General features: G+C 38.7%; 1 protein-coding gene and 1 pseudogene across 2 annotated transcripts in view; one reads left to right on the forward strand and one right to left on the reverse strand.

The window, feature by feature from the left end:
* ARIH1 (ariadne RBR E3 ubiquitin protein ligase 1) overlaps positions 1–20,175 on the forward strand; it is a 134,936-nt gene that overhangs the window by 26,132 nt on the left and 88,629 nt on the right. The gene's annotated exons all lie outside the window — the stretch shown is intronic.
* Positions 4,517–5,161, reverse strand: LOC118638758 (annotated as a pseudogene).

Genomic DNA, 20,175 nt, shown 5'->3' on the forward strand with positions numbered 1-20,175 from the left:
ATTTAATTCAGTAGCAAGAGGTTTTGGTGTTTTTTAAGATGACTCCCCCCCCCCCCCTTTTTGTCTTGGAAACCACTAATTTTTTTTACTTTCCTGTTTTGTATTTAGTACATTCTTCCAAATGTATTTTAAGTACTGAAAGGTGTTAAAGTCAGTGGTGTGTGGGTAGGCTAAATAACAATCCCAGACAATGAGTAAAGAAAAACTGGATTGCCCTGGCCAGTTTGGCTCAGCGGTTAGAGCGTCGACCCACAGACCAAAGGGTCTCAGGTTTGATTTAGGTCAAGGGCATGTACCTTAGTTGCGGTTCAATCCCTGGCCCTGGTTGGGGTTGTGTGGGAGGCAATCAATCAGTGTGTCTCACATCTATATTTCTTTCTCTCTCACTCATTCTCACCCACCCTCCCTCACACTGTATCTGAAAATCAATGGAAAAGTGTCCTCGGGTGAGGATTTAAAGAAAAGAAAAATTAGATTTTTTTAAAGAAAAGGGTATGGGGGTTGGGGATATCCAAAGGGAACAGCTACACAGCACTGAGCCATGGAGTATTGGATGGATGATGGCAGCCCCTAAGAGCTTGAGTCTCGTCCTTATATGTAGCCACTGGTGAGAAGCTTTTGTCCTCAGTGGGTTTTGGGGGTTTGGTTGGTGGGGCTGGGTCAACAGGAATGCAGATGTACTATAGAGTGCTTCTTTGGTAGTTTTAACTTTTAAATGGTTTTATTCCTGGTGTCTGGCAATTCCTGTCTGACAAGTCTTCCTGGTCTTTGTTCCATCCTGTGGTACGGAAGCTTACAATATGGCCATTAAGAATTATATTGTCTTGTAAGTGGTATTTCATGGTCTAAATAGATCATAAATCATTGTTTACCTTTTATAATGTGACTATTAAAATGAATAATTGTCATGAATCTAAAATTTATTCAAAATTATCAGATATGGTAGTCCAACTCAGTATAAAGCAAATAGTTCTGAAATTTAAAGACCTGCCTTTGTTATAATCCTGACTTAGCCACTATTGATATTTCAGAAGCAGTGTTTACCTTTTAGTTTCTCTTTCCTAAAATGCATGTTGGTGGTATCTTTACAAAATTTGGTAAATATGGGGACTGTTTATCTGGATCCTAAACCATTGCTAAGATTTGATTTTTTTAAAGGATGTTTTCTTATGTCAATAGTGTACAACTGAAATGATTACTTTTGAAAGAAAAATGAGTTATATCTGTGCTCTTTCCCATTTCCTGCTTCAACTACACTTGATTCAGCAAGTTGGTTTTTTTTTCCCTTCAACAGTATACTGTTTTTGTTTGGGGGGGTTTTTGTTTGTTTTGCTTTTATTAGCATTTATTTTATGTTGCGTTTATTCTCGGGCCATACGTTTTTGTTTCTTCATGGATATCTTTTTCTTCTGTGCAACCTCCTCTTCTAGTTTAGGAACAATCTGCTCCCTTTCAGTAAGGGTCATCTCAATGTGGCAGGGAGAGCTCATGTACAGGCTAATCCACCCATGAGTTCTGTAAGTTCTATGCCGCATCTGGGAGCTTTGTTCACCTGGATGTACTCAATGACCAGATAGTTTACATCTAAACCCTTAAGTTCAGCATTGCTCTCTTCATTTTTAAGCATGTGCAGCAAAAATTCAGTACTCTTTTTGGGCTACCGATCTTTTGTCCAGCTCCTCTGTTTTACCTGGGCAGACCTACCAACTTCCACCACTATAATGACGGAATGACACACATTGCTTCTGTAAAGTGACAGCCTTCAGATACTTGATGGCTTTTCAATTATCATACCCTTGAAGACATGGGCAGTTTCACACGTGTTCTTAGAGTGAACATGAACCTCTTGATTTGCATGATTTTGTGGGGTTTCCTGGTCAAGTGAAGAGTGAACCATTTACAGAGGTCACCTCTGGCTACTTTTGGGAAGGGCAACAGTATATTGTTGATTTAGCAATTGTATAGTATTTTCTCATATGGCCATATAAATTCATCATTTTCTCTATTATTGGGGGGCATTTTGTTCATTGTGTATTGTGTCTCCTTTCCCTTCCTCTTCCTTTCTAGACCTAACCTAATTTGGAAATGGGCTTGCTGGGCTTTGGGTCTAGACATTTATAGTTTTTATAACTAAGACTGTATGTTTTCAAAAAAGGTTATTGAATTTATCTCTACACCAACATTGTGTGAACTGTCATTTTCTCTATACCCTTGCTGACACTATTAAAAAAATCTTAAGTTTTTCATTAGACTGATAAAATAAATGTTAGTTGTTTTACCATTTCTCTGAATTGCCTTTTCAAATCCTTTGTACCTTTTCTTAACAAGGTCTTTTTTTCTTTTTTTGTAATTTATTTATTTTATTAATTAATTTTTGTTACAGATGTTTCTCCTTTTCCCCCCACTTATTCCCCCCTCCTCCTCCCTCCCTGCCCTGTCCCCAGTTTGTTGTCCATGTCCACTGTTCATGCATACATACATCTAAGTTCTGTGGTTTATCTCACCCCCTCTTCTGGGGATTGTCAGTCTGTACCCCACTTCCACGTCTCTGGGACTACCCCATTCCTCAGACTGTTATGTTCATTATATTCCACAAATAAGTGAGATCATATGATATTTTTCTTTCTCTGTTTGGCTTGTTTCACTTAGGATGATATTTTCCAGGTCCCTCCATGTAGTCTCAAAGGATAGAAGATCTTTCTTACAGCTGCGTAGTACTCCATTGTGTATATGTACCACAGCTTTTTTATCCATTCGTCTACTGATGGACACTTGGGCTGTTTCCAGATCTTAGCTATTGTAAATAGTGCTGCTACAAACACAGGGGTACATATATTCTTTCTGATTGGTGTTTCAGGCTTCTTAGGGTATATTCCTAGAAGTGGGATCACTGGGTCAAATGGAAGTTCAATTTTTAATTTTTTGAGGTAACACCATATTGTTTTCCATAGTGGCTGTACCAGTCAACAAGGTCTTAATGTATGTTAACTGTTATAGCTCTTTTTCCAATCTGTTTTTGTTTTTAGTTTTTTTTAGAGAGGGGAAAGGGAAGCAGAGAGAAAGAAACATTAATCGGTCACTTCTGATACCTGCCCCCATGCAAATTGAACCCACAACCTAGACGTGTACCCTCACTGAATCAAATGGCAACTCTTCCATGCATGGAAAGACACTCCAACCAACTGAGCCACACTGGCCAGGGCTATTATTTGTTTTTTAAAAAGAGGGTAATGTGTGGGGCGTCAAATGAAAAAGAGTTGTTATGTCTTTAAATGATTACATTTATTGCTTTAATATATCTCTTTTTAATCACCTTTTGACATGCTCTCTTTCCTCTTATTTCACCTTTGAGATTCCCACTTTATGCCAGCAATGTTTTTCTAACTAAAGTCTTTTTGTCTTGTGATCATAGCCAAGCCTTAATTTGCTCATAACTTAGTTTTTAAAAGTGACACTATTGAACAATGTTTGTGTTTAGGGTTATAATATCATTCAATGACAGTCCAAGTACTATATTAGGATTATTATTTTTTTAATAGTTAAGAGATTTTTTTCTAATAGCTATGATTATGGTGCTTGTCTGTCAAAAGGATAACTGAAAACAAGTATACAAAACAGTTGATTACTAATCATGTATTGAAAGCAGTAAGAGGTTCCACGACACCAGATAAACCAGTTCTGAGGTAAATTTTAATAGCTCCATCTTCTTCAGTGTTTATCAAAAGACAAAAGAAAGTAGAGGTTTATTTTTATGTCAAATCTGGCCCTTACAGGTTGGGAGAATGAAAGCACTTGTGGATGGGGGTTTGGAGGAGCTAGGCTCTAAGATGACCAGCCCCACCTGTCCGTGCTCCTATGCTTCTACTGGTAAGACTCAAACAACCTGGAACAAGTGAACATGCTTGGGGATCACGGTGGGGCTCCTATCTGGCCAGAGTGGTCCCACCAGAGCACCTACGCTAACCCATGGAAAGACTGAGGTCCCTCCAAGGGGTCTGTGAGTGGTGGACACAGCCCCCAGCCTATCCCCTGAGCCATGCTGTAAGTACAGGTACAAGCACAGATGCTATGGCATGTGAATGGCCTAGCAAGGTGGAGCTAATCTGGGACTGTAAGTGACCATGCACAATGTATTGTGGATGGTTCTGCCCCACTGCACACTCCAGATGGGATTCAGACCATGGGTAGACGACACTCAAGCTGTTACTGCAGAACCTACATTAGGCACATCTTTCCCTTCTCTGTGTTCAAATGTCTCCTTATCTTGTATATTTAAATATTTTAAAAAATGCACTAAGTTTGGGTTAAAAACCAGCCACCAAAATGGATCACAACACAGATCTAAAGCACAGAGGAGGAGCATTGAGCTGATCTGATAGTGACTCCTAGAGGCCCCGGGTGCCTAAATTCCCTTCTCAGTACTGAAAAGGGGTTGATTCTCTTTTTACAATTGGGAAAAAAAAAAAAAGTTGAGTAGTATTTCATAGGAGTACCAGAAACTGCCTCATTGGAAACATTAAATAGAAACCCGGTTGCAGGCTGAGTCTGCACATGTACAGCATGATGAAGCACGCTGGGACCAACTATGGAGAAAGCTACTGGCACTCACCCCACTGGGACACATCTTCCACATGAGAAGAAAGCAAGGGTGAAGGAGGGAGTGCAGCTCACTTCTGATTCCAGAGCTGGACAGTCCCTCATAGAGCCCATCTCCACAGGTGGCCCAGATGACCTGAATATACCATTCCTGTGGTGCAGACAGTGCAGGCCCAGCTTATCCATGATCTTGTCCTCTGCCAGCATCTGTATGAACTCATCTTGGGCTTCCTTGACTCACTCTTGGTCATTGCTGTCGACCACAAAGATCAGACCTTGTGTGTTCTTGAAGTAGTGGCTCCAAAGAGGCCAGATCTTGTCCTGGCCACCCATGTCCCACATGGTGAAGCTGGTGTTCTTAATACTCTATGGTCTCCACGTTGAAACCTGTGATAGGGGTGGTGGTCACGATCTCACCAAGCCTCAGTTTGTACAGGATGGTGGTCTTCCCCACAGCGTCTAGGCCCACCATGAGAATGTGCATTTGTTTTTTGCCAAAGAGGCCCTTGATGAGGTTTGCAAAGATATTCCCCATTCTGTAGAGTGGAGGAAGAGACTCTGGCCAGAGAAACCCTCAGAGGCCATGGAGCTGCTGCTGCTGCTCTGAGCCAGGCATTGGTTTTGCTCTTCCGGATTATTTTTACTTTTTTTTTTTTTTTTTTTAAAGGGTTCTAATGTCAGATTCTCTGGGCCCTCCTAAGAAAGTACTTCTGGCCCGGGCCAGTTTGGTTCAGTGGTTAGAGTGGTGGACCAAAGAGTACAGGTTTGATTCCAGTCAAGGCCCTGGTCAGGGTCGTGTGGGAGGCAACCAAACGATGGTGAGAGACATCAGATGTTTTTCTCTTCTCTTTCTCCCTTTTGCTCTATCTGAAGATAAATAGAAAAATATCCTCGGGTGAGGATTACAAAAAAAAACCAAAACAGAACAGTACTTCTGTACCTGCCTACCCAGGGACACCAAACAAAGAACAGTGCTTTTGTTTTTGAGATTATTTTGGTTGTGTTTACACTCCTCCTGGAGCCCTCTGTAGAGCTCTTCTCTAATCAGGATGCTCTTCCCACAAAGCCTCTTGTATTGCCAGCTGTCAGCCATGAACTTTGTATTACTGTTCTCCTGGGTCAGAACCTCCATTTCTTAGAACTATGTCTTTTTTTGTTGTTAAAACTCACCGGAGGATATTTTTTTCATTGGAGAGGGAGAGAGAAACATACATGTGGGAGAGGAACATTGATCGATCCTCATCCCCAAGGATCCCCAACCTGGTCCAGGGATCAAACCTGCAACCCAGATATTTGACCTTGACCAGGAATTGAGCCAGTGACCCTTTAGTGTGCATGCCAGTGCTCTAACCATTGCACACACCAGCCAAGACAGATCTATGTCTTCTTAGACAGGTGGTTTAGAAGTGGCTAGTGGTTGTGTTAAGTGAAGTAGCAGTACATTGAAGTCACTCAGATGTTTTGGTTGTGTGCTTGGTGGAATATTTTCAGCATGTGCCACAATAGCTATGTAGAATGCTTAGCTTAGCTGGAATTCAGGTGAGAATGTGAATAGTAGCTGAGATGGTTACTAAATAACTTTAATATCTCTCACAGTTCTGAACTACTGAAAAGTGGCATGAGGTGATCTGTATAGAATCTTGTGGTTTAGACTAGCTCCATTATGCCAAGGTAGTTTGCAATTGCAGTTACTTGGTTCTTGGCTTTACCCTTTTTTTTTTTTATCCTCACTCGAGGACATTTTTCCATTTTTTTGTTCAGATAGAGTGGGAGGGAGAGGGGGGGAGAGAGAAACATTGACGTGAAAGGGACACATCAAGTGGCTGCCACCCACACGACCCAACCAGGGCCGGAGACGAACTGCAACCGAGGTACATGCCCTTAGTGGGAACCGAACCCGGGTCTCTCCGGATCGCAGGCCAACACTCTAACCGCTGAGCCCAACCGGCCAGGGCATTTCTTACCCTTTTTATCGATAGGATTTTCCCTCTTTCAAGGAATAGCCAGTTAGGAAACTAAAACCCAAGAAAATCTTGCCTGAACAGGGCCTCATGTAATGGTAAAGATTTAAAACTAGGGTTATGTTTATTGGAGGCTTGGCTTTTGATCAAGTAGATACTAAAGTATATAGTGCTGTTTAAATTCTTGAGTTTGTTTTTCTGATGTAAAATAGAAATTTTATTTCTACTGTTTATATAAATATATCCTTTCTATCACCTGCCCCCATTGGTTTGCCTCCTTTGGTTTGAACACATCAAATGAACCCTGGCCAGTTTGGCTCAGCAGTTAGAGCATTGGCCTGTGGACCAAAGAGTCGTGGGATGTCTCTTGCGTTAATGCTTTTCTCTCTCTCTCTTCCCCTCCCACTCTATTTGAAGATAAATGGAAAAATATTCTCAGGTGAGGATTTAAAAATCAATAAATCGAATGATTATGCACAGTGATAATATCCTTCTTTCCATTTAAGGAAACATTTTATTTTACTAAATTCTTGCGCCCTAGCTGGTTTGGCTATGTGGTTGGAGTGTCGGCCTGCGGACCAGAGAGTCCCAGGTTTGATTCCCGCTAGGGGCACGTACCAAAAAAAAATTCTTGCTGGATTCTTGACATTCCCTAGAGGTGAAATCTTTGACTCTCCAAATTTGAGATGACATAGAAGTAATTGCCTTCATAAAATGCATGTACCAAGGGCAAGTGAAAAATAGTGAAGCCAAGTTTGAGATATATTCATTAACAAGTTTTGGTACATCAGAGTTACATTTGTAGTTCAAATGCTTGCCTCAGCAAAATTTCAAATCAAGTATAATGGAACTATAGAATTATGATTGTAGGTAAAAACTTGTCAATTTTGTTTTAAATAATCTTCAAGTGAAGTGAGTGAAAGTGTGAAGTTTTTGCTGAATCATCCAAGAAGCATCTTTAGTGGGAAAATCTCTCAAGAACATTACTCTCATTGTTTTTCCTTTCTCTTTTACCTCTGCTTCTGAGGGTGGCTTAGAAGTAAATATTCAAAACTGGAAACTTTGAGTTAGTGTTGAGTTATAAATTTGTTTAAAGGGCATATACCTTTTAAACCATTTGGAAATTCTGTGATTGTCTTCTACAACTGTCTTAAAGCACCTCGCCGTACTGCTGAGCTAGAAAGCCAAGAACTTTATTTCTCAGACTATTTGCATTTAGGGTTTTGGATGTGAAATAGTAGCTGGCAATAGAGAAAGGGAGGGAGGGAGAAAGAGAGAGAGAGAGAAAGAAGTTTGAAAGGAGTTCATTTTCCTTCCCTTTTCTACCCCCCCCCCCCCCTTTTGGCTGGTTTGTGAAGATTTGAGATGATTCTGCAGTAGCAGAAATGCAGCATTACATTGTCCGTTCTTCACCTTTCTACCTTATAAAGGGACATTTGTTGCAAAGGCTTGACTCAGTGTTGTTGGATACATCACCTAGCTTTGTGGGTATTTAGAAGCAGTTGTGGCAGTGGCAGTGCCAGTGGTGACTTCCTGATTCCAGCTTTCTTATTCTTGGATCATAGTTATCTGCTATTTGAATTTAGTGGTTCCATTGGTGACACAAGGAGCTCCTTGTGATTTGGTCTTGTAATGTTGTGATATCATTTCCTGTAGACAGTTTTATATCCCCACTCCTCAGTCCTTCAAACAGTTAATCACCTAATTCCATTTATTAATTCCCCCTTTTTATCTAGCTCTAGTGGTTTCTTTTTTGTTTGTTTGTTTTTTTATCCTCACCCGAGGACATTTTTCCATTTTTTACTCAGAGCAGGAAGGAGAGAGAGGAAGAGAGAGAAACATCAATGTGAAAGGGACACATCGAGTGGCCGCCACCCACACGACCCATCCAGGGCCATGGACAAACTGCAGCCAAGGTACGTTCCCTTAGCGGGAACTGAACCCGGGTCTCTCTGGACCGCAGGCTGATGCTCTAACCGCTGAGCCAAACCGGCCAGGGCTCTAGTGGTTTCTATCACCTGTACCAAATCTTGATTGATCAAAGTCAAGAGCATCTTTTGGTGACAAGGTGCCACTCTTATATTTTGCATACTACTCTTTCATTTTGCATATGGTACTATATAAACTTTGGTTACATAAAGAATTTATTCTACTGTATGTCATTGACCAAGCATTAATTATATTGCAGCTTTTTAATGACTCTTAGTATAAAGCTCTCAACATACTTGTATACATTTATTTAGTTTTAATTTTTTTTTAATCCTCACCTGAGGGTATATGTTATTATTTATTTTAGGTGGAAGAGAGAGAGAGAAAGAGAGAGACATTGATGTGAGAGAGAAACATTCATTGATCGATTGCTTCCCCTCATCCTGGGTATGTTGTCAATCAGAGTTGAACCTGCAACCTTTTGATGCATGGACAACACTCCACAACCAACTGAGCCACATTGACCAGGGCTATACTTATATACTTTTAAAGGGAAGAAAAATTATACCTGACTACACATAATTTATTAGAAGGAAATAAAATATTTAAATCAGAGATTTTAGAAATGAAACCTTTTACAGTTAGTGCAATCAACTCTCAGAATATCACTTCCTGTAGCCTGTGCTTTTCAAACTTTAATGTGGATATAAATCACCTCAGGAACTTGATGGTAGAAATGAAAATTCAGTAGATGTGGTTTGGGACCTAGCATTCTGCATTTCTTACAAAGTCAGTTGATTGTGATTTTGTGGACCATATTTTATAGTTTCAATTATTATAAAAGTAATATTTTTAGATTTTTTGCCCTGGCCAGTTTGGCTCAATGCTTAGAGGATCAGCCCTTGCTTGGACTGAAGGATCCTGGGTTTGATTCCCAGTCAAGTTCACATACCTGTGTTTGCAGGTTTGATACCCAGCCCTGGTGCGGGAGACAACCAATCGATGCCCCCCCCCCCCCACTCTATCTAAAAATCAATGGAAAAACATCCTCTGGTGAAGATTAACAAAAAATAGTAGGGGGTGGAAATCCATGTCTCTTCATCTCACACCTAAACCATTCCCCAGGGATAACTCTCAACAGCTTTTATGTTCTCCGAACAGTTTTTTGTACATTTGATATATCGTAGAAATTTGCTTAAAAAAAAAAAAGTTACACATAAATAGAATACTGTACACTGCTCAGTAACTTGCTTTTTTTTTTTACTGAGTGGTATCTAATGGATATCCTTCCATATCAATGCAGACAGATCAGTTTTCTTGTTTTTTTTCATTGCTGTGTAATACAGGATACCTCAGATATTGTGAGTTTGGTTCTAGACCAGTACAATAAATGAAGCAAGTCACATTAATTTTTTGGTTTCCTAGAGCAAATAAAAGTTATGTATATTCTATACTGTAATCCATTAAGTGTGCAATAGCATATATCTAGAAAAACAATGTGTACATACCTTAATTAAAAATACTTTATTGCTAAAAATGCTGATTATCATCTGAGCCTTCAGCAGGTGGTGGAGGTTCTTGCCTCAGCGTTGATGGCTGCTGTCTGACCAGGGTGATGGTTGCCGAAGTTTGGGTAGCTGTGGCACTTGCTTAAAATAAGATAACAGTGAAGTTTGCTACATCATTTAACTCTTCGTTTCATGAATGATTTCTCTGTAGCATGCAGTGCTGTTTGATAGCATTTTACCCAGAGTAGACTTTCTTTCAAAATTGGAGCCAATCCTCTCAAACCCTGCTGCTTTATCTCCTAAGTTTATGTAATATTCTAAATCCTTTGTTGTCATTTCAACAGTCTTCACAGCATTTTCACCAGAAGTAGATTCCATTTCAAGAAACCACTTTGCTCATCCATAAGATGCATCTACTCATCTGTTAAAGTTTTATCATGAAATTGCAGCATTTTAGTCACATCTTCTAATTCTAGTTCTTTTGCTATTTCCATCACATCTGTAGTTACGTCTTCCACTGAATTCCTCAAAGTCATCTATGAGGGCTGGAATCATCTTCTTTTTAACTCCTGCTAATGTTGATATTTTCACCTCTTCCTATGAATCACAAATGTTCTTAATGGCATCTAGAATGGGGAATCCTTTCCAGAAAGTTTTCCATTTACTTTGCCCAGATCCATCAGAAGAATCACTATCTATGACAGCTTATAGCCTTATGAAATGTATTTCTTAAATAATACTTGAAAGTAAAATTACTTCATGAGCTACAGAATGGATGTTATATCAGCAACCATGAAAACAACATTAATCTCATTATACATCTCCATCAGAGCTCTTGGGTGACCAGGTACACTGTCAGTGAGCAGTAAGTAATACTTGGAAAGGATCTTTTTTTCTGAGTAGTATGTCTCAACATTGGACTTACAATATTATTCAGTAAACCATGTTGTAAATAGATATATTGTGATCTAGTCTTTGTTGATCCATTTGTAGAGCACGGACTGAGTAGATTTAGCATAATTCTTTAGCATCCTAAGACTTTTTTGCATGGTAAATGAGCATTGACTTCAGCTTAAAGTCTGGAGCTGCATTAGCCCCTAACAAGATAGTCACCCTATCCTTTGAAGCCTTGAAGCCAGGCATTCACTTCTTTCTAGCTAGGAAGCCCTAGATGGAGACTTCCAGTATAAAGCTGTTCTGAATACATTGAAAATCTCTTGCTTAGTGTAGCCACCACCTTCATTAATTTTCTGAGCTAGATCTGGATAACTGGCTGCAGCTTGTCCATCAGTTCCTTGCTGCTTCACCTTGCACTTTTATGTTATGGAGATTTTTATTTTTTCTTCACAAACCAACATCTGCTACTTCCAACTTTTCTTCTGCAGAGTTTTCATCTCTCTCAGCCTTCATAGAATTGAGGAAAGATGGGGCCTTGCTTCAGATAAAGCTTTGGCTTAGGCGAAATGTCGTACCTTCTATCTAGATCACTAAAATTTTCTCCATATCAGCAATAAGGCTGTTTTGCTTTTTTTTTTTTACTATTCATGTGTTTACTGGAGTAGCACTTTCAATTTCCTTAAAGAACTTTTCCTTTGCATTTGCAACTTGACTATTTGACACAATAGGCCTAGTTTCCAGCTTATCTTGGCTTTCAAAATGCCTTCCTCACTAAATTTTATTATCTCTAGCTTTTGATTTAAAGTGAAACTCAGCCCTGGCAGATTTGGCTCAGCGGTTAGAGCATTGGCCTGTGGTCCGGAGAGACCCGGGTTTGGTTCCCGCTAAGGGCGCCTACCTCGGTTGCTGTTTGTCCCTGGCCCTGGTTGGGTCATGTGGGTGGCAATCACTCGATGTGTCCCTTTCACGTCGATGTTTCTCTCTCTCTCTCTCTCTCTCTCTCTCTCTCTCTCTCTCTCTCTCTCTCCATCTCCATCTCCATCCCATTCTATCTGAACAAAATATTGAAAAATGTCTTCGGGTGAGGATTTAAATAAAATAAAGTGAAACTCAGTGACTCTTTCACTTTAATACTTAGAGGATATTACTGAGTTAATTATTGGCTAATTTTTTTTTTTAATCTTCACCCGAGGATATTTTTCTGTTTATCTTCACATAGAGTGGGAGTGAGAGAAGGGAAGAGAGGGAGAAACATTGATGTGAGAGGGACACAGCAACTGGTTACCTCCCACACGACCCCAACCGGGGCTGAGGATGAAACGCAACCGAGGCACGTACCCTTAGCCGGAATCGAACCTGAATCTCATTGGTCCACAGGCTGATGCTCTACCACTGAGCCAAACTGGCCAGGGCAGATTGGCTAATTTTAATATTGTTGTGTATTGGGTATAGGGAGAGGGAGAGAACCTGGGCCATAGTGGGGAGCAGAGGGAGAAATGGGCTGTTGATGGAGCAGTCAGAGCACACACATTAAGTTTAATGTCTTATATGGGTACAGTTGGTGGCATCTCAAAACATTTAAGATCACTGATCACAGTTCACCAAAACAATAGTAATAATGGAAAAGTTTGAGATAATTGTGAGAATTTCTAAAATGTGACATAGAGACACAAAGTGAACAAGTGCTGTTGGGAAAATGGCGCCAATTGGCTTGCGGAAAAAAACAAAAACAAAACACAGTGTCTGCAAAGTGCTTAAAGTAGTGTGACTGTATATACTGAGTATGACTATAGCATAACTTATAGGCAGTCTCTTGGGAAAATACAGGTTATTTTTGCTTTATTGTGTTGTCAAATAATTTGTATGTGAAATTTCTTATTCTTACCCTCCTACACTTGCACATATCTGTTGGGTAGCTTCCTAGAATTGGAATCTCTGGATTTTAGGCTATGTGCATTTTAAATTTTGATCAGTTCTGCCAAATTTTTCACAGACGTTTTTTTTTTTAATTGATTTTTTAGAGAGGAACGGTGGGGGAGAGAGAGAGAGAAACATTGATGTGAGGGAGAAACATCAATTGGCTGCCTCCCGCATGCCTCCTGAATGCCCCCCACTGGGGATCAAACCTGAAACCTGGGCATGTGCTCTGACCAGGAATCAAATCAGATCTTTTAGTCCATGGGACAAGGCTCAAGCCACTGAGCCACACTGGCTGGGCTCACAAAAGTTTTTACCAGAGGTGCCAGCCGTCTCACTAACATGTTATGGACCATTTCCCCATACCTTTGTCACTGAATATTATTGGTTTTTAAGATCTTAGCCATTGTGATAGATTAAAAACACTCATATTAAGGATGATGAATATTTTCTTGTTTTTCAGCCTGTTGTACAGTGTGAATTCACAACCTGTCTATTTTTGTTGGATTGTGTATTATGTTTATTTACCTTTTATTGCAGGTGTTGCAAATATTTCTGTACAGAAGTTTTTGTCCTTTATGGCTTTTGGATTTCAAATAATGTTTAAGAAGACATTACAAAACAATAGTCTATAAATTTTGGGCCATCAGCAGTTCTCTTACGGAGCTCAGAGATTAAACTAGATAGAAATATAATTTAGAGACATGAGTCCATTCTTTTGTAGGAAAATTTTCAAACTGAGTTTTTGGATGAAGTCTATAATTTATTTAATTCTGTATCGGATCAAATTCTGAGATGACTAAAAAGCTAGGCTTTGGAGGCCTTTCTTTGTATGTTAATTGGGGTTAAAAAAAAAAAAAAACAGAAAAACCACTTTCTTCCCCAGTATTCTGATAAAACTTGGGGTGTGTCCTGCACATCAGTTTATTAAAAGCTCCTCAGATGATTCTAATGTGCTACCAAAATTAAGAACTACTTGATCAAAGGATTAGAGGATGATAGTACATTTATATTAAAGCCTTAGTTGGGACAGTTGGCATATTCAGACCCTCATTTTAAAAAATGCAGAACCACTTTGGGGTGCATACTGGAAGCAACCAGTCCATGTTTCTTTTTCACATCAATGCTCCCCCCCCACCCCGGAAATCAATAAATACATCCTTGGGTGAGGACTCAAAAAATTATTTTTAAAAAAATGCACTTCGCCCGGCTGGTTTGTCTCAGTAGTTGAGCATCGACCCATGCACCAGGAGGTCACTGGTTTGATTCCCTGTCAGGGCACATGCCCAGATTGTAGGCCAAATCCCTAGTGCAAGGCATGGAGGAGGCTGCCAATCGATGTTCTTTCTCGTTGATGTTTCTCGCTCTCCCTAAAATCAATAAAGAAAAAAAATTTTTTTAATCTACTTCTGTATTCATATGGGGTTTCACGTATATACTTTACTTTTCAGAGTTTCCATGGTGGGGAAACTAATAGTAGTAGTTCCTAGTCTGGCTGCATATAATTATTTTGGGGAGAACTTTAGGTAAAAACTTGGGGTAAAAAATACAGATACCTTTGTCCCACCCTAAATAACAGGATCAAAATTGCTGCTGGCAGAGTCCAAGTATTGGCATTTTTTTTTTCTTTTTCTTTTTTTTTTTTTATCCTCACCCGAGGATATTTTTCCATTTTTTTTTTTTTTTTGTACAGATAGAGTGGGAGGGAGAGAGAGGAAGGGAGAGAGAGAGAGAAACATCGACGTGAAGGGACACATCGAGTGGCTGCCACCCGCACGACCAACCAGGGCCGGGGACAAACTGCAACCGAGGTACGTGCCCTTAGCGGGAACCGAACCCGGGTCTCTCCGGACCGCAGGCCAACGCTCTAACCGCTGAGCCAAACTGGCCAGGGCAGTATTGGCATTTTTAATGTTCCTCAGGAGATTCTTATATGTAGCCAGAATGGGGAACCATTGTTTTAGAGCTTATAACTAGAGATTTGAGATTATAGTTTGCTTTATTGTCCTAAAAATTATAAAGGTATTGCTTCTAGTATTAGTTTTCTAATTATAGTTATTGTGCTCAATAATTTTGTTTCGATTGTTTATAGCTTTAAAAAATGAGCCCTGGCCTGTTTGGCTCAGTGGTTAAGCGTTGGCCTGCAGTCCCATGATACCCGGGTTTGGTTCTCGGTTCCCGCTAAGGGCATATACCTCAGTTGTTTGTCCCGGGCCCTGGTTGGGTTGTGCAGCCACTTGATGTGTCCCTTCACGTCGATGTTTCCCTCTCTTTCTCTCTCTCTCTCTCCCTCTCTCTCCCTCCCACTCTATCTGAACCAAAAAATGGAAAAATGTCCTCGGGTGAGGATAAAAAAAAAAAAAAGAAATATCTACCCTGGCTCAGTTGATTAGAGTGTTGTCTCAAAACAACAGGCTTACGGGTTCGATTTCTAGTCAGGGCACATACAGGGGTCAACCAATGAATGCCTAAATAAGTGGAACAATGGGTTGATGTTTCTCCCTCCCTTCCCTCTCTGCCTTTCTCTTGCTCTAAAAATCAATCAATAAATAAATTTTTTTAAATCCTCACCCGAGGACATTTTTCCATTTTTTGTTCAGATAGAGAGGGAGGGAGGGAGGGAGGGAGGGAGGGAGGGAGGGAGGGAGAGAAGCATCGATGTGAAAGGGACACATCGAGTGACTGCCACCCGCACGACCAACCAGGGCCAGGGACAAACTGCAGCCAAGGTACGCGCCCTTAGCGGGAACTGAATCCGGGTCTTCCTGGACTGCAGGCCGACGCTCTAACCGCTGAGCCAAACCAGCCAGGGCTAAATAAAAATTTTTTAAATGAGGAACAGCAACAAAAAAACAAGATGATGTTTATTTTTCAACCAAGAGCTTGAATTGGCTTTTCACTAAACTAATTATGAATTTTGGTGGCACATATAGGTGGATATTTTTTTCCTTCACTGGGCCCCAAGCTAATGCAGTTAAATCAAAATCTTTGAGAGTGGTGCTACAGCATACGTTTAGATAAACTTCCTCTAATATTCAAATCCTAATTACCTATTTTATCTTATGTCAAGTTTCTTAACCTCTCTAACCTCATCTGTAAAATGTAAATAATGCCTAGCTTGTGTTACGTATTGATATGAGGATTAAATTAAATGTATGTAAAGTGTCTATCACTAAATAACTTCACATCTTTGTTCATTGTACTTTTAACAGTCAGAACTCTATAGATGGTCCAGTGTGGGTTAGGTTACTTTTATAATTTAATATTTTAAATTTCTATTTTAATTTACAAAGATTACAATTTATACTTTTGGGTCTATAATTTCATGAATTTTGACAAAAGCCTAGTGTCATGTAACCACCACAATCAAAACAGTTCCATCATTACCCCCTATAAAATTACCTCTTTCTACCTGGTTTGTTTAAACCATCCCCCACCCTTAATCTCTGGCAACCAGGAATTTGTACACCATCCCTATAGTTGGTCTTTCTTTTCCACTGTGTCACATAAATGGAATCATACAATATGTAGCCTTTTGAATCTGGCTTCTTTCACTGAAAATTTGCACTTGAGATTATTCATATTGTTGTGTGCATCAGTAGTTCTTTTTAATGTTTTCATTGATTTCTTTTTATAGAGAGAGGAAGGGGGAGAGAGAGAAACATGCATCAGCTGCCTCTTGCTCACACATACACCCCCGCCCCCCTCAGGGATCAAGCCCACAACCTGGGCACGTGCCCATGCCCTGACTGGTAATTGGTAATCAAGCCAGGGCGTCGCTCAATCCACTGAGCCACACTAGCTGGGCTCAGTAGTTCTTTTGATTGCTGAGCAGTATTCCATTGTGGAAATATGCACCACAGTTTGTTTTGTTTCCAAATTTTGCTGAGTACAAATAAAGCTGTTAACAATCTCTTATAGGTGTTTGGGTGAATACAAGTTTTCATTTCACTTGGATCAGTTTCTAAGAGAGACATTGGGATTATAGTAAGTACATGTTTTACTGTAAGAAACTGCTAAACTTTTTTTTGATGGATGGCTGTACTCTTGCATTCCGACCAGTAGTGTAAGAGATTTCCTGTTGTACCACACATTCTGTAGCACTTGGGATTGTCAGAATGTTTCCCCAACCCCACCCCACACACACATTCTAATAGTCATGTAGTGATACCATTGTGGTTTCAATTTTTGTGTCTTGAATAACTCAAGATGTTGAGCATCTGTTCATGTATTTTTTTATGCCTCTGCATAGATTTTCTTTTGTGAAGTAGCTTTTGAAGTTATTTGCTTATTTTTTAAATAGTTTTTGTTTGTTTGCTTTCTTCTTATTAGGTTTCAAGAGATTTTTAAATATATATCCCAGGTACAAGTCCTTTGTCAGATACGTGCTTTGCAAATGTTTTCTTCCAATCTGTGTGTGTTTTTCATTCTAAGAGCTATTTGCCTAACCTAAGGTCACAGAGATTTTCTAGAAGTTTTATAGTTTTAGGTTTTACATTTGGGTCTTATTATGTATTTTGTATGAAATCTGAAGTTTAGGTTAAAGTTCATTTTTTAAAAAAAGTGTGTGTGTATATATGTACGTGTGTGTGTGTGTGTGTGTATATATGTACATATATGTGTGTGTGTGTCTTAATTATTCCAGCACAGTTTGAATTAACCCAGTGAATTGTTTTAGTGCCTTTGTAATAAATCACTTTGCCATGTGGATATGTTTCTGTCTTCTGTTCTATTCCTTTGATGCGTGTGTGTGTGTGTATAGCCAATCCTGCAGCCTTTTAATATGTTTTGAAATCAGGTGGTGGTCTTTTAAAAATTATTTTGGCTGTTCTAGTTTCCTTGCTATTCCATATAAGTTTTAGAATCATTTTGTTGAAATCTACCAAATAATTCAACTGGGATTTTGATTAGTATTGAATTATACATATAGATCAATTTAGGAAGAATTAATATTTTAACTGCAATTGGCTATTTGGATCCACTGATTTTACATCCAAAGATTCAACCAACTAAAATGGTATTTTCATTCCATGGTTGTGAATCTGTGGATACAGAGAGCAGACTATATCCATACATTGTTCTACACCAAGGGACTTGAGCATCATCAGATTTTGGTATCTGTGGGTGGTCCTAATACCAATTCCCCATGGATATTGAGGGACCATCCTGTATATTTTGCCTCCAAATCCATGAAGGTGGTATATCTCTCATTTATTTAAGTTTTTAAATTTTTTCTTCATCAGTATTTTGTAGCATATGAATACTTTACATATTTTGTTAAATATTTGCCTAACTCATATTTGGTGCTATTGTTCATGGTACTCTAAAATTTTTTTCAGTTATTCATTGCTAGTATATAGACAAATACCGCTGAGTTTTTAAAATATTATTATTGTTATTCTAAGACCTTGCCAAAGTCATTTATTAGTTCTAGGAACTGTTTGTGCGTCCACAGAATAGTTTACATAGACAATCACATTATATGTGACTAGAGACAGCTTTGTTTTTTTTCTTTTCTGACCTCTCTGCCTTTTTCTGCCTTTTTCTTGCCTTATTGCATTTGTGAGACATTCAGTGCAATGTTGAATAGAAGTGGTGAAAATGAATACGCTTGCCTTGTTCCATATCCTAAGGGGAAAGCATAATCTTTCATCATTAAGTATTATGTTAATTATAACTTAAGTGATCTGAAGAGAAATGAGAGTATTAGCTGTAACTTTTAGATTAACAAATAGAGGAAGTTCTCTTCTATTCCTATTTGCTAAGAGGTTTATGAGTACTGGATGTTGAATTATATTGAATGGCTTTTCTTTTTCTTTCTTTTTTTTTTTTTACATCCTGTTGATAGGATCTTGTGGTTTTTCTTCTTTAGGCTGTTAATGTGGGCAGTTAACATTGACTTGGTTTTTAATGTTTAACTAGCTTTTAATACTACAATAAACCCCACTTCGTTGTAGTATATTTATCCTTCTTATGTATATTGCTAGATTGATTTCCAATATTTTGTTGAGGAATTTTACATTTTTGTTCATAAAGTAGTTTCTTTATCTTATTTTTATATCTGGGCAATGGGTCTTATAATAGTAATTGGGAAGTGTTCCTTCTTCCTCTTCTTTTTTTTTGGAAGAGATTTTTTTGGTTCCTTAAATGATTGGTAGACTTTACCAGTCATACTGTTTGGGTCTTCAGTTTTCTTTGTGGAAAGGTTTTTAAACTACAAGTTTGGTCTGTTTTATAGATACAATAATATTCATGTTACCTGTTTCTTCAGTGAATTTTAGTAATGTCTCTAAGGAAATTGGTCCATTTCATCTAAGTTGTGAGTTAATGAGCAAAGAGTTGTTTGTAATATTCCCTTATTATCCTTTTAATGTCTATAGGATCTATATTAATATTTTCCTCTTTCATTTTTTATATTGGTCATTTGTGTTTTTCATTTTTATCATGGTTAGTCTTTGCTGGAGTTCTATTGATTTCAATACTGGCTTTTGGTTTTATTTGGTTTTATTGACTTTCTCTTGTTTTTCTGTTTTCAGTTTTGTTGACTTCTCTTTATTATTTCTTTTCTTCTGCTTGCTGTAGGTTTAGTTTGCCCTTTTTAAAAAGCATTTGTGACCTTTTTTTAATATAACCATATACTGCAATAAGTTTCTCCTTAACAATGTTTGCTATATCCCACAAATTTTGGTATGTTGTAGTTTCATTTTCTGCAGTTCAAGGTATTTCCTAATTTCTTTCAAGACTTCCTCCTCAAACCTCTTGGGTTATTAGAAGATGATTTAATCCCCAAATTGTCATCTTGTTGATTGTATTACTGAAAAAGTATGTTGAAACCTCCAAGCATAATTGTGGTTTTGTCTATTTTTCTTTCATTTCTGTCCGTTTTTGCTTTGTTGTTTGGTGCATACAGTTAAGATCATTATGTTTTCTTGAATTGACCTTTTTAATCTCTATATCATTACATTGAAAAATGGGTTGTTATGGACAATACACAGATTTGCCTGTATGAAAAAAGAGTACGCTATCTCTGTCTTTTATTTAACAGCATTTTATTTATTTTTTTATATGGAGGTATAATTGACTTTCTCTTGTTTTTCTGTTTTCAGTTTCGTTGACTTCTCTTTATTATTTCTTTTCTTCTGCTTCATGTACGTTTAAGTTTGCCCTTTTAAAAAGAATTTGTGACCTTTTTTTATATAACCATTTACTGCAGCTAGGTTACTAATGGCCACTCTACCACAGGGCAGTTTGATGGCTGGGGCTGGTTTCAGCACAGGGCAAGGAGAAACAAGAGAAAGAAAAACGTTCTCCCCACATTCTCCAGGAGCCTTCTGCCTTAGTCCAATGGCCAAAAAAAAATATATTTC

The sequence above is a fragment of the Molossus molossus genome, unplaced genomic scaffold (assembly GCF_014108415.1).
Source record: "Molossus molossus isolate mMolMol1 unplaced genomic scaffold, mMolMol1.p scaffold_m16_p_1, whole genome shotgun sequence".
NCBI classification, from domain to species: Eukaryota; Metazoa; Chordata; class Mammalia; order Chiroptera; family Molossidae; genus Molossus; species Molossus molossus.